Source organism: Eulemur rufifrons, chromosome 16, assembly GCF_041146395.1.
Source record: "Eulemur rufifrons isolate Redbay chromosome 16, OSU_ERuf_1, whole genome shotgun sequence".
Taxonomy (NCBI): Eukaryota; Metazoa; Chordata; class Mammalia; order Primates; family Lemuridae; genus Eulemur; species Eulemur rufifrons.
In genome coordinates, this window is record NC_090998.1 from 22,294,365 (window position 1) to 22,310,012 (window position 15,648).

General features: G+C 33.4%; 1 protein-coding gene across 2 annotated transcripts in view; it reads right to left on the reverse strand.

Moving 5' to 3' along the window:
* Positions 1-15,648, reverse strand: part of SOX5 (SRY-box transcription factor 5) — a 1,007,084-nt gene that overhangs the window by 729,736 nt on the left and 261,700 nt on the right. The window lies entirely within an intron of this gene.

Here is a 15,648-nt window from a genome sequence, read left to right on the forward strand (position 1 = left end):
TGTGTGTGTGTGTGTATATATGTATATATACACACACTTACATGTACACACATATTGAGCAATTAATATAGTTCAATGCATTGTTTATTGAGTATTTACTGCATACCTAGTCTGTGCTAAAAAGCATATAAAGCACTGAGGGAAATAGAAAAATATAAATTATGATTCCTAACTAAAAGGCCTATTCAGACTTACTAAATACAGAATTTTGAGAAGCACACAGTTAAAAAACTATAAAGTGCTAAATGGAGCACAGTCAATGGAATAGATTAAATGAAATAGCTGAGATCAATGGCAAGCCATTACAGTGAGGAAAATTTTGACTTATTAAAAGGAAAAACTTTCTAAGTATTAGAGGTGTCCAACAATGAATCAGGCTGGCTTGATAAGTAATGAATACCCACCACTAAAAACATTCAAGTTGGGTGATGTGATGATCTATAAAGAATGATAGAAAAGAATTTCAGCAGAGGATGGAAGGTTGAACCAACCTAAATACTACCTAGTGTCATCTGGCATATTTTACAGTTCATGAGTTCATAAAATAAAATTTTTGCAAGGGAGGGATATTTTGTTCTTTACAGAGAAGTCCTCTTAAAAAAGTTTGGTATTAAATTTGACTTTGAAAGATGATTTAGAGATTGAAAAGTGGTGATGAGAGTAAAAAAAAAAATTCAAATAGGATTATAAGCACCAAGACAGGGATGTAGAAATAATAAGCACTTATGAGAAAGAAAAGTTTAAAAGGCCTACCTCATTGACACAAAGGGTAACTTGGTGGACCAGAGGTAGGTGGAGACGATGTGAGGGGAAGTGGGTAGGAAGTAACAGAATAAAAGCTGTTTCAGTGGAAAGGAAGCAAACTCCAGAAGAGCATGATGAAGAGTTTTTTTCATTGATAAGAGCTGATGAGATGGTGAGAGATGGTGTTGACTGAGGAGCATGATGGATGGAAGGTGAATCAGGAAACTGCTAGAGTTTGGGACTGAGTTATATATGGATAGAAGTCTAGTTTCCGCTACTGACTGTTGGACCTTCGGTAAATTACTTGACCCTCCTTCTAACTCAGTATCCATATCATAGGATGGTTTCGATGGTTAAAAGAGTTAATCCATGGAAAGCATTTAGAAAAGTGCCCAGCACATAGTGAGTACTCAATAAATGTTAGCTATGATTACTATCACAGTATATCTATGGCTAACCAATAACTTTAATTGATGTCTAATGGGTATAAAAATTATAGAAGAGAGATGATTTAGGGTGGTGTACTTTTCTAACAAAGCTGCTCCAAAGTGGAATGCACTTCTTCAAGTACTGATTTCTTTACATTATTTAAAATATTTACAATGAGGATGGAAAGGTATCTATCATAACATGAAGAAGTTTTCTGCAAGGAATGAGAAGTTGCATCACGTGCCTCTTAGCTCTCTTCTCATTCTAAACTGCTGAAATTCTAACTGATTAGCAGTAAATCTAGCAAGTTCACATGAAATTCATTTATTTCATTGGAGAAAAATGAAATAGGTAATAATTTCCCCCAACTTTGGGCCGATGAAGCAGTGTATTAAGAGTGGGAGCTCTGGGAACAAGATGGTCTAGATTCAAATCCTGGCTGGGCTATTTAATTCTACTTGTGCAAGCTTGGATGAGGCATTTTAATTTACCCATGCCTCAGTTTCTAAAACTATAGAATCAAATTAGTAATATCTCATAATTTTGAGAGTTGAATGAGCTGATACACGTAAAGTGTTTATAAGATGCTGAATGCTAAGTATATATTAACTCTATCCTTGTCATTGAAATTTAAAATGTAGAATGTGAAAGAATAGGAAATACTAAATTTTAGAGAAAAGAATAACTTCTGTATACCTAAAGCAAGGGCATAGTTTTAAACTCTCTACTTTTACTATTTACCCTCTGTAGTGCTCCAATCTATGTGACTAAAAATTTTAGCAGACCAGGTAGCTGATGGACTCAAACTCAACAGTTTCAGAGTACATGAGCCATTAAAGACTCTGCAGTCAAGTGTCATTCAATCAAATCTGTATTACTTGGATTTACCATTGCTCCCCAAACCCACTCTCATTAAAAGCATTTACAGAGTTTCTATTGGGGAACTTATATTTTTATTTTTATTTTATTTTTTTTTTTTGAGACAGAGTCTCACTCTGTTGCCCAGGCTAGAGTGAGTGCCGTGGCGTCAGCCTAGCTCACAGCAACCTCAAACTCCTGAGCTCAAGCGATCCTCCTGTCTCAGCCTCCCGAGTAGCTGGGACTACAGGCATGCACCACCATGCCCGGCTAATTTTTTCTATATATATTTTTTAGCTGTCCATATAATTTCTTTCTATTTTTAGTGGAGATGGGGTCTCGCTCTTGCTCAGGCTGGTCTCGAACTCCTGAGCTCAAACGATCCGCCCACCTCGGCCTCCCAGAGTGCTAGGATTACAGGCGTGAGCCACCGCGCCCGGCCTATTTTTATAAATATAACATTTTATTTTTGGTTTCTTGAATTCCAAAAATCTACTCCCCTCTTCCCTGTCCCAAACTCACACACACCATATCACATCCCAGAGAAATCTCTGAGGTCATAGGCACAGCATATGCTCAATATTGACACTTCCCCAGTGGGGAAAAAAAATCAATGGCATCTTACTATTTACCAAAGTAGACAAGATTATGCATCAGCTCTTCAGGTTGAATTTAATGACATGAAATTTACAGATTTATGTGTCACCAATGCCTTATATTTCTGAGCCAAATTGAATTTTTGCTCCTCTTGTCTCATTTCTCTGCTCATTTCTACCATTCAAGGCCCAACCCAAAAACCATTGTCTTAGCTATGCCTTTCTGGATTCCCACTTCTACTCCACAGACTTTCCCCCCTCCATCCAAAGCCTGTGAAACCTCTTCCTTGTCTGATACATGAAATATAGCAGAGAATATTAAGTAAAAGTATATGAGATAATGGAAATAAAAACAAGAAGAAGGGTAGTATTATGGTAAATATAATCCATAAATGTTTACATCTCTGGCTATGGAGACTTCAACTTTGGCACTAATAGTGAATGGCAAAAAGGGTACCTATGGATTAATTATGGAATTCACAGGCATCATTAGATAAAAATAGGCCAAATGCTCCAGGGCAGCATAACTTGTAAAAGGAGTCAGAAATTTCTCCCAAGTAGTCTTAGAGACTGCAAAATGTGGATTGCAATGAAACACTGCTGCAACACATTTCTTGGTAGGTATAATGAATTTTATGAGACCATTTCTTACAGAAGCCCTCAATCAAAGACAATGACACCACAATAAAGTATAGGTCTTAAAAGCCACTTACTTGGGATCATTTGAAGACAGACATTCAGGGACACATTTCTTTGCATCTCTGCCTCAGTTCAGAGGTAGATTTCAGAACATCTCAAAAGAATTGCATAGTCCTCAAACCACTTTTCCTAAATATTGTTTGTCACCATTAGTTTTCTCCTGGTTATTGGGGGGCAATAAATTGAGACAGTTGTCTCTAAAAGAAATGGAGTTCAGGTTCTCTTTATGGCCAAACACTAAATGAAATGTCCACAATTAAGCTAGTGGCAAGCTGACCTCATCTTGAAATGACTGGTATATCTAACAAGGACAGCTTTTGGATGCAAAGTGCCCAGAAGCGAGCTAGCTATTCATTCACCTTGCATTCTGCCTTTCACTGGAGAGACTGATGCATTTTTCCACTCCCACCTCCACCTAACACCCCAGGACTCTAATATTTTTGCAGCCAAAGATCTCATTTTCTTTCTTGTGTCCTCTGCAACAAAGAGCATCATGCCTCCTTTTCCATCTGACTCTTGACACAACTTCTGACAAAATACTAGAAAGGGTAGGTGGTAAGCATACCCACAGTGGGGCTGCCATCAATAGACTGGGAGCACATCACACCTTGCCTCCAAAATGTCTCATAAAGAAATTACTAAGAAGAAGGTGAATGAATACAGAATGTGTTGATCTTTGTTTCTGCACATTTTGAGTACTTTGTTCAAGGATAATTGAAGAACATGGCTAAAATTAAGAAAATAGATTAAAACTCTTGTTAGCGAACATTTTGGAGAGTGCTCTGGAAGTACTCAGTATATTTTTACCTAAGACAAGCTTGCTGAGCAACATTTACATATGTAGCATTTCTACTTCTGCAGGACTACTGTTTCGAACTACAACTTCCTCAAAGAACTTTTACATCAGATTTCACCTCTGGTCACATTCCTGCACACTCATACTTTCTAGTGGTTATGCATCCTTAATCCTCTCAAATTTTAGATCATAATTCCAAGAATTATTAGGCTGGAAAACTGCTTCTGGGCAAATGATGTTATTCCAAAAACTTTTTACACCAGAAATAATAGTTGGATTATTTCTGCCTGACAAATAGTCTTAAGGCCTGAATTTTAATATAATTTAAATATTCTGACATGAATGTTTCTTGCTTTTAAGTAACAATACTCTTAAACAGGAGAGAGGAGGGGATAAAGATAACAATTATAAGCGTTTTTAAAAGGTTAAAATTTGCTTTAAGCTTCCTTTTCTGTCCAGTTTATCCTACTCTTCTGTATTCCAACAACATTAGATAGATACTTTGATATTTTCCATTGAAGGGCCAATCATATTGAGTTTTGAGTTTTATTAAGTTTCTTTGTCACTCCTTTCTGAAATTGCTGGTTAATGTATAAATTTTCTTTTAAACAACACATTTTTTTTGCTGTTGAAAAATTACTCCTATTCCTAAAATTAAAATATTTGTCTATGAATTTTAATATCAGTAAAGATAAAGTTTAAAAATAGAAAAATGTTCATGTACTAAAATTCACTTATTTAAAATAACCATCTAAAGTGTGCTGAACAATGGAAGAACATAGAATTCATTTTATAAAGGAGTTTCTTTAGATTCAAATAGGTTAGTTCATTTGTACAAGCTATCAAATATATTTTTCTTTATTTTAATATATTTTAATAAATTGTTTCATCCTCTGGATCATTTCATTGCAATAATCACTTTTTTCATTTGAGGTATTTGGTTATAAAAGTGTCAGAAGAAAGGGGAAATGCAGGAGAATGTTTAAAAAATCCAACTGTAGATCATGTCTGTGAATTCACAGACATGAATTAATGCTCAAAACAATGACATAAACTCTTTATTTTAAAAAGTGACTATAGAAATGCTAGAAGAGTAGCAGAAGGATTTAATTGAATGGTTTACAAAAGGTAAATATCAGAATAAGGAATGATATCTATTGTTCATTATATAGGATCCAGAATTTATTTTCAGAGTATTCTAAAACTCTTAAATCTTAAGTATTATTCTCATTGACAGTGGGACCACGCGGAATTCAAATGAAGGCAAAAGTTGGTGTTACATGAAGAACTATCCAACTACCAGAGGCAGATCAACTTTAAAGCCTGCTGTCTCTGGAAGCAGGGTGCCCCCAACTTACCACTGGGAATTTTCTGAGCAAATCCTACATAAACTTGTTGACACTGTTATACCATATTTTCCTGCCATGTTGACTTTATTTCAAATACATTGAAAATTTCAAAACACATTTTGTTCCTCTGGATTTTTCTCTAATTAAAAAATTTAAACAAAGAATTTAGATAAGTTCATACAGCAGTCTGTATATATAGAAAATGCTATCATTAGAAATCATTAGAAATACTAAGTAAAGATTACTACATTGATATTAAGGTTTAAAAAATATTGCGTATTTTTCTTCAAATGAAAGTAATATATATTCATTTTTAAAAGGTAGCTAAAACATATAACAAAGAAGAAGAAAAATTTTAAAAACCAGGCATAATCCCATAGTCTAGGTAAAAGCTTTTAGAATTTTTACATATTCTTCCAGGATTTTTGTTCTATGCATGACACACAGCTCTGTGTGTGTGTGTGTGTGTGTGTGTGTGTGTGTGCGCGCGCGCGCGCATTCAACAAACATTCCTTGAATGTTTACTATGATCCAGGTCTGGTTTCTGATGTCATTACAAAATTATTTAAAAGTGAAATTAATATTCCATCATACACAAACACCGTAATTTAGGTAACCCAGAGCCCATTTTTTAATATATAGGTTGTTTTCAAAGCTTTGTGTTACTATAAACACTACTTTCTTTTAGAGACATATATATATATATATGTATAGCTAAATATAAATATATGTCTAAGCATATATGTGTGTGTATGGGTGTAGGCAAATTCCTAGAAGCACAAGCATCAACATTAGCAGACTTACCATGCACTGTGTGAAACGACCCTGGTGCAGTCATACAACTGACACAACTAGCCACAGCAAGCCCCCTCTCACTGCAATCTCTTCAGCATTGGTTATTGTGGCATTTTTAATCTTTGCTAATTTGCTAAATGAACTATGATCTCACATTTAATTAGCATTACTTTATTACTTATAAAAATCAAACATATTATGTGTTTAGTCCCCATCTGATTTCCTCCTATTAATTGAACATTTCTATTAGTTCTCTGCTTTTCTATTAATTTGTAAGCAGTTTAAATTACATTTTAATTGAATATGTTGAACATATGAAATTGCCAATAGTTGAACAGTTTTAACAAAAATGGCAATTTATACCACTCCACCTATAACACTTCAAATATATTTTTTAGTTCTCCATTTGTGTGTCAGTCTTATCATTTAAGATGCAAAGAAACGTTTACATTTATGTGATAAACCTTATCAAAATCTTTCTTTTGTGATTACCGCCTTTAGTGAAATGCTTTAAAAAAACTTCCAATCTTTCCCTCACTTCTATTCACCAACACCATTTCTTAGTACTTTTACCATTTCTTTTGTTATGAATTTAAACCTTTAATCCTTTAAGAATTGATATTGGTATTGGTATAGAAATTTAACTTTTTTCTAAATAGTTAGAAAACCATCTTAAAACCATTCGTTTCACACAGATTTGAAATGTCTAAAATGATACCTGTATCAAAAAACTTTACTATGTTAAGAGGGGAGTTAAATTCCCTAATTATAGGCCACACATCATGTTTACATTTTATTATATTATACCATACAATATTCTAAAACACCAATGACTTATTATAAAATATGTCGCTTCTTATAAATGCCTAAAAAAATTTAATATTTTGTTATGTTATATCATATCATATTATAAAACACCAATGACTCGTTATAAAATATAAGTCGCTATTTACAAATTATCTAAAGTATGCATAGATATGGGTATTACTTCAGAAAATAAAAAACACTATGATTTAAAATTACTTATAAATTAGGAAATGTTTTTTACATTTTATAATAAATCTCTGCAGTTCAACTTCACTTTATGCAGAATGTATTTTCATTACAGAATGTGACTGTGGGCAAAGTTCTTTCATTGAGACAATATATAATCTGGAATTTCTGCATTCTAACTTTGCAGAAAGTACTATGGAGACACTTTGGAGTCAAAGTTTTTCTTAAATGATTACTACTGTAACTGCTTCTTTGTTGCCTAGTATTCTAAAGAAAGACAAAAAAGAAGCAATTGCTTGCTCACATATATTATGTTAAAGGCTTTTGGTTAATAGTTTATGCATTATTTTATTTGGAAGTAAAAATCCTCTCCATTATAAATAATTGCTCAACAAGAAAACAATGCTCAAGTAGCTGCTATTAAATTATTAAGACCCATATTTTGCCATCTGACTTTTTTTTTTTTTTTTTTTTTGACAGAGTCTCACTCTGTTGCCTGGGCTAGAGTTCTGTGGCGTCAGCCTTGCTCACAGCAACCTCAAACTCCTGGGCTCAAGCAATCCTTCTGCCTCAGCCTCCCGAGTAGCTGGGACTACAGGCATGCGCCACCATGCCTGGCTAATTTTTATATATATTTTTAGTTGTTTGGCTAATTTCTTTCTATTTTTAGTAGAGACAGGGTCTCACTCTTGCTCAGGCTGGTCTCGAACTCCTCAGCTCAAATGATCCACCCGCCTCAGCCTCCCAGAGTGCTAGGATTACAGGCGTGAGCCACCGCGCCCGGCCGCCATCTGACTTTTAAAAAGTAATACAACTCTAATTTTTCATAACTTTTGAGAGATTCTCATTCAATTTTATTTTATCAGTGAAGAAGTTGAAATCCCAGAGAATAGTCAAAGAATTGTACATAGGCTGTTATTTCCTACCGGGCTAGTGTTTTAGGGCTGCTTCAAATGAATCAGCATTGGCTACTCAGGTAGCAATACCTAGTTCCAATATCAGCACAATGGAGCTTCTCTACCATGACTGCATTGTTACCTAAGTTGATGTGTATTTTGAAATGAACTCTTCAATTCAAATTGTGCTAATAAAACTCCTCCAGTGAATTATATCCATCTACACTTGAAATACCCAGAAAATAAGCCTAATAATTTTATGCTAACTTATTAAGATAGATATTAAATATTTGTATGTAGAGCATGAAGACAATCAAGCATAATCAGGCTTTTAAACAAATCATTCTGAGCAGAGAAAAGAATTACGAGCATATAGTACCATTAGATATTCCTTTAGCATTCTTTGCCTAGTGTTTTTACTGATAATGTTTCATTAACTTGGCAAGACTAAGCTGAGAGTATATAAAAAAAGGGAGTGTTATCCAAGAGATTTAGGTGTACAATAAAAGATGATCTACAATGATTTATAAAGGTTCTCAAAGACAATGAGAAATAGAAAAGAATAGAACAGAACAGAAATTTTATACCTTTCATAAAATATATGATTACATAATCAGTTACTAAGAAACGAAGGATTCACATATCAAAGACCGTACTTTCAGGAATCAGTTCTACCACACGTTCCCAGGGAGATGTGGATAAAGTTGTAGAGCAGGAACAGTTAGTTGGACAGGTATGTAGCATCAGGAGGCTTTATCTGTGGAACCGAAAATCAGTGCCTTCTTTTTTTAAATAATAACCAGGGTGTTGATTTCAGAGGGTCATTGGATTTGGCCATGGTCTTTCAGTTTTGTTAATTATGTGAATTATGTGCTCAGAATAATGCACATTTTTATCTACAGGTGGCAGACCTTTTAAAAATCAACTTCAATCATATTCAGTATTTTATTTTGGTGTCCTTTTTTTTTTTTTTTTCAGCTGCCATCCACATTAAAATGTAAGTGTGTGCTGTTCAGAGTTCTCACTAATGTTGCACAATTTAGATGATAGATTTGTCAACAAAGTGGCTCATTCTCAAAGGCCAGTGAACCCTGTCGGGATAAATGCCTTAAAAATTGTATATTGCAGGGTAATCTTTAATTATACAGAACTCACTTGACAATTTACAGTATATTGGGATTATTTGCCTTTTTCAAGCAATAAAGCATTTTACTTTTTAGATTAGGGTGACTGAGGGAAAAAAGTGATTGGATTTGATAAATAGTTAAAGCAAAGAGCTTGCTTATTTGCAAGTAAAAGAGAAAGGTGACCATAAGGCATGTACAAATGACAACCACTTAGGATCACAAATTATTAACTGGATAAATGGTTAAAGCAAATAACTATAAATGCAGTGACATTTTGAAAGAATGTTAATACAAAAGGAGATAAGCAAAACAAAAAATACTGCCACCATGGTATAACTAACCACTATCCTCAATTTACCTCCGCAAAAATCTTAGATTTATGTAGAATACCTATGTGAAGTCTCTTATTTTAGTCATGGTTGTTTTTGGTCAATTCAGTATATAATCTGGTATTCAACTAAGCCTTTTTGTGAAAATTGTTGATTTGTTGGAAAGGATGTTTTAACACGGAGTATTTCAAAATATGTATAAATTAAATATCCATAATTTTATAGTTCTGAAAACAATTTATTTCTATTCAGTCTAATATCCTACTCTGCCTAATATTCTTTATCACATTTCTTAGAAAAAGAATACTGGAAAGAATAAATGCTCATTTTGCTATCCTATTAGTCTTCATTTTCAATGTGGGAAATTCTTCACAAGCATCTTAAATTATGTTATCTAATTTTGAAAGACATCTCAGTTTAATTTATACTATTTGCAACCATATTTCTCCCTCCTAAAACACCACTAAAGAAATAAATAAAACCTATATCAACTATTTGCTGTATTATTTTGACATTTACTTATTATGAAATATATGCACAGAATATGTGCAGTTTAACGAACGGTAAGAAAGCATGCACCCACATAACTACCGCACAGGACATTACTGGTACTCTCCCTTGAGTCAGAAGTGTTCCCTGACCCAAATTCTCCCTCCCCTCAGCTCAAACTCTTTCCTCCTTCCTAGAGTTCAGCACTTCCTGGCTTTGACAAAAGTACTTCCTTGCTTTTCTTTACAGCTTTACTGTCTACAGAGCATTCCTAAACAATATAATTCAGTTTGCCTGGAATCATCCTACATGTATTCTGATGTGCCTTGATTTTTCCAGCTAATATTAATTAGAGCACTAAGATTCTTCCAATTTCATCACTTCATATTTCACTGTATGATTGTTCTATCATTTTCCAACTTGCTGATGGCAACTGAGTTGTTTCCAGTTTTCTGGCGAATACAATATTTCTCCTGTGAACCTTCTCATACATGTCTTCTGATATACATACGCACATATTTCTCTAGGATATTTATCTAGAATTGCCACTGCTTGTGCAGGGGCTATAAATTTCAACTTTTCTAGGTACTATATTCAAAAGTGTTTGTTCCAATTTGCATCCAGCACTGTATGGGTGTTGGTGCTGCTCTGTGTCCTTGCCAATGCTCTGAACTGCTAGATATTTTAGTTTTCTCTGTTCTGATGGATCTCACTATTAGTTTAATTTGTATTTCTTTGATTACTACTGAGATTAATAACTTTTTCATATGTTGGACATTTAGACATATTATTGGGCATTTGGATTTCTTCTTTTGCCTATTTTTCTGTTCGATTATGTGAATTTTTACATTTATTTGTAGGTTTAAAAAAATCTATTCTGAATACCAACTTTATCAATGATGTTTTGCAAATTTATTCTGTCACTCCATGTCCTGTCTTTTCACTCTTTTTCTGATGCTTTATGATAAACAAAAAAATATCGACTGATGTGTGCCTTTTTTTTCTTTCTTTTTTTTTTTTTTTTGGCTTAAGGAATCCTTCTCTATTTCCAGATCATATTCCCAGGCTATTCTTTTAGAGTCTCTAATAGGACACTGATTATTTTGTCTCTTACACTTAGGCTTTGAACAACGAAAACTGATTTTTGTGCATGATGTGAGGCAGAGATCCAATTTCATTTTCTTTTTTTTTTTTCTTTTTTTTTTTTGAGACAGAGTCTCACTCTGTTGCCCCGGCTAGAGTGAGTGCCGTGGCGTTAGCCTAGCTCACAGCAACCTCAAACTCCTGAGCTCAAGCAATCCTCCTGTCTCAGCCTCCCGAGTAGCTGGGACTACAGGCATGTGCCACCATGCCCGGCTAATTTTTTCTATATATATTTTAGCTGTCCATATAATTTCTTTCTATTTTTAGTAGAGATGGGGTCTCGCTCTTGCTCAGGCTGGTCTCGAACTCCTGAGCTCAAACGATCCGCCCACCTCGGCCTCCCAGAGTGCTAGGATTACAGGCGTGAGCCACCGCGCCCGGCCAATTTCATTTTTTTATATAGAAAATCAATTTTCACAGTATACATGTATTAAAAATTTTATTTCTCTACTGCTTTGAAGTACCACTCTTATTATAGTATCCATATTTGTAAGTGTTTGTTTCTGGGCTGTTTATTTTCTCTCATCTATCTACTTGTCTACTCCTGCAGCAATGCCACACTTTCTGAATTAATAGAGCTTTATAATATCTCTAGGGCAAGTCCTCCTGCCCATTTCTCCTTTTCAAAAAGTATTTTGACTACTCTTTGCCTTTTGCATTTTAGAATCAACTTGTTACATTTCTCACACACACACACACACACACACACACGCACACACTCACACACACAAAGCTGTATGAAAAGATAACAGGAAACAAAGGCAAAATAATCAGTTGGCATTTTGATTGTGATTACATCATACTTGTAAATCAATTTGAGAGTAAGGGACGGTTTTACAATATTGGCCTTTCAGTCCATGAGCATGGTATATCTTATCATTTATTTTGACCTTTGAAAATATTACTTAATAAAGTTTCACAATTTTCCCTCGAGAGATATTGCCTATCTCTTAGACCTCTTATTACTGGAAACTAGATAAAAATTGATGCTGACACATAAAAATACAGATGATTTCTGTATATCATATGTATCAGCCTTGCAAAACTCATATCATCTGCCAATAATGATAGTTGGTTGTTTCCTTTTCAATGCTATTAACTTTCTTTCTTTATCTTGCTTTTACCTAGCATTGGCTAGGATTTCTAGAAAAATTCTATATAGCAACGGTGATAGCAAATATCCTTGTCTTGTTCTTGAAAAAAATATTCTTAATCTAGAACAAGAAAAAGAAGGAAAAGAACAAGAAGGAAAGCTTTCAACATTTTACTACGATAATTTGTGTTTGCTATAGATATTTTATATCACATTAAGGAAGTTCCTCCCTGATTTTCATTTTCTAAGAATTTTTTAAAAACCAGAAATAGATGTTGAATTTTATTAAATGCTTTCCCTGCATTTATTGAAATGATCATATGATACTTTCTTTTAATCTGTATTACATAGTTTTTTACATGTTACCAAACCTTGCATTTCTAGAATAAACCAAGTTGGTCATAATAAATAATTCTTTTATCTATTGCTGAATTGGTTTGCTGATATTTTGTTGAATATTTTTCCATTTATGATAATGACAGGAAATGATGTATATATACCCTTTTTCATACTATTCTTGGTATTAAGATTATATAGTCCTTATAAAATGAGTTGGGAATGTTACTTCTTCAATTTTTTAAAAATACTTATATAAGATTAGACATATATCTTCCTTGAGTTTGCCTGTGAAGCCATCTGGGTCTGGAATTTGTTTTGTAGGATGATTTTTAATTAGTGAATTAAATTTCCTTTATGGTTATAGAACTATTTCTTTTTCAGTAAATTTTGCCATTATATTTTTCTAGAAATTTTTCCATACACCCAACTCTTCATGTTTACCAACATAAAGTTATTCATAATATTTCTCATTAGCTATTTCATATCTGCACATCTGTTGTGATGTCTCCTTTTTCAATCCTGACATTGGTTATTAGTCCCTCATCACTTGCTTTCTTGCTCAATCTCAACAGAGGTTTGGAAAATTTATTAATCTTTTCCAATAATCAATTTTTGGCTTTCTTAGTCCTTTCTTGTTATATAACTGTTTCCCACGTGTTTATTTTATTCTTACCTTAGTTTCTTTCTTCTACTACTTCCAATTTATTTTGTAGTTTGCTTTGTAATTTCTTGAGATGAATTCTTGTCTATTAATTTTTACCCTTTCTTCATTTTTATAATACATTTGTTTAGGTTATAATTTCCCAGTAAATGCTTCTTAAAGGCATTCAACAATTCTTATATGTAGGATGTTCATTATTGTTTAATCTAAGATATTTCTAAATTCCATTGTGATTTCTTTTTAATTGTGAAACTATATTTCTAGCTCTCTTTTTATTGTTTGTTTAATTTCATTATGGTATAATTTCAATTATTTGAAAATAGTTGAGAATTGATTAAGACTTACTTATTGACTTAGAACATGGTCAATTTTGGTAATTGTTCAATGTGTTCTTGAAAATAATATGAATTTTACAGCTGTAGGCAAGGTTCTACATATGTCCATGAGGCCAAGTTTCTTCATTTTGTCTTTCAAAAATAAATCCTTATTGATTTTTCTATTTTATTCTATCAATTACTAAGAGAAGTGAGTTAATATCACTGCTGTTATGTATTTGTTTATTTCTCCTTGTTGTTCTGCCAATTTTCCTTAATATATTTTGAGGTTATAGTATTCGGGACATTTTGATTTAAAACTATTCTATCTTCCTATTGGATTGAAACTTTCATCATTTATAAAGTGACTCTATCTCCTGCGATGGTTTGGGCTTTAAAGTCTATTTTGCTTAGTGGCTTATAAACACTAATTACACCTGTGTCCATGTAATAAGTATTTGCAAGATATATTTACTTTTCCATTATTATTTACCTTTTATGCATGAGGAATCTGAGGCCCAGTGATTAAGGAACAAACCCAACAATAAACAGGTATGGGTGGTACAGTCAGGAGCTGAACCCAAACCATTTGTCTCCAAAGTCTATGCTCCTAAACATCACGCTTCTCTTATAAGTTCAAAGAGTAAAGTCAGTTTAGGTTCAGGAAGGAAAAATGCTCTCACTCTAATTTCCACAAAGATTTTTCTCACAGATTGCTATCTAATTGTGATTTCTCACTTTGCTTAAATTCCCACTCCTCTAATATTTTAAGGTAACACAACACTTGTAAAAATATTTTTAAAAAGAAAGAAAAAATATTCTTAATCTAGTACTGCTCTACTCAACCCCTTCCACTTACACAGAAGAAAATGAAGTCTGCAAAGTTTTGCATTTTTCCTTTGAAATGGACATGTGTACCAGAAACCTTCATGTGCTGGTCCAATGCCTCCAAACTGCAGCACAGTGCCTCAAACTGCCCTACCCCAAAAGAGGCAGCCAGGCTGCAATATGATCAAGATTTCTAAGTGGTTGTGTGGCTCTACGGAGCAGGAAGTCTCATTCCAACTGGACCTCAGGAAAAACATCCAAAAAGGATGGATGGTAGGCTGTTTTTTCTCTCTTTGAATAGGCACAAATGTAGTATTCTAACAAACAGAGGCATTGAGCAACTTACGTATACCTTCTGGAATCCCATACTTTTCATATTGCTCAAATTTTAATATTAAATCATACTTTTGAAAAAAAATTGTAAACTATGAAGAAAATTAAAACTTCTCATGATTCCATGAGTCTAAGCTCTTTTATATTTGATATACTTACTTTCAGGTCTTTTTTTCTGTTTTTATATGATTATAACATATAGGTACATGTGAATGTGTATGTGTGTGTGCACGTGTGTATGTATATAAACACAACCTTGGAAACACATACCTGTAGCTTTAGTATAGATTCTAACCTGTTTCATTTGACATTGCATTAGGCATAATTTCATGTCTTTAAAAATTCTTTAAAAATATTTTATTGCCACCTAATATCTTATCATATGAATGTACTCAAATTTATCTCACCACTGCTCTGTTGCTGAACAGTTTAATCAATCTCAAATTCTCCTAATTATAAATACATGAAAATGAACATATTTACATGAATTTCGTCTCCTTCTTTAATTATTTCATTAAGTTAGATTCTTGGAAGTGAAATTGTAAGATACTGCCAGTTAGGCCCTAATATCCATTCTCTTATTCTTCCACTGTAAGAACTCCACCAAATTTATCTTCCAGAATAGAAACTTATAATGTTTCTGCTCTTTACACTTGATGTTTCCCATATTTATTAGAACTAGTAGTCCCGCTTTATCATTTGCCTTGTAATTTTATTTATACTGGTTTTTTACTTGTGAAACTAGAGAAATTTGATGTTTGCGATAATTTATTTGTGACTTACCCTACTTTTATTAGCATAAAAATCCATTGTTCACTATGTCTTCTTTTATATTAT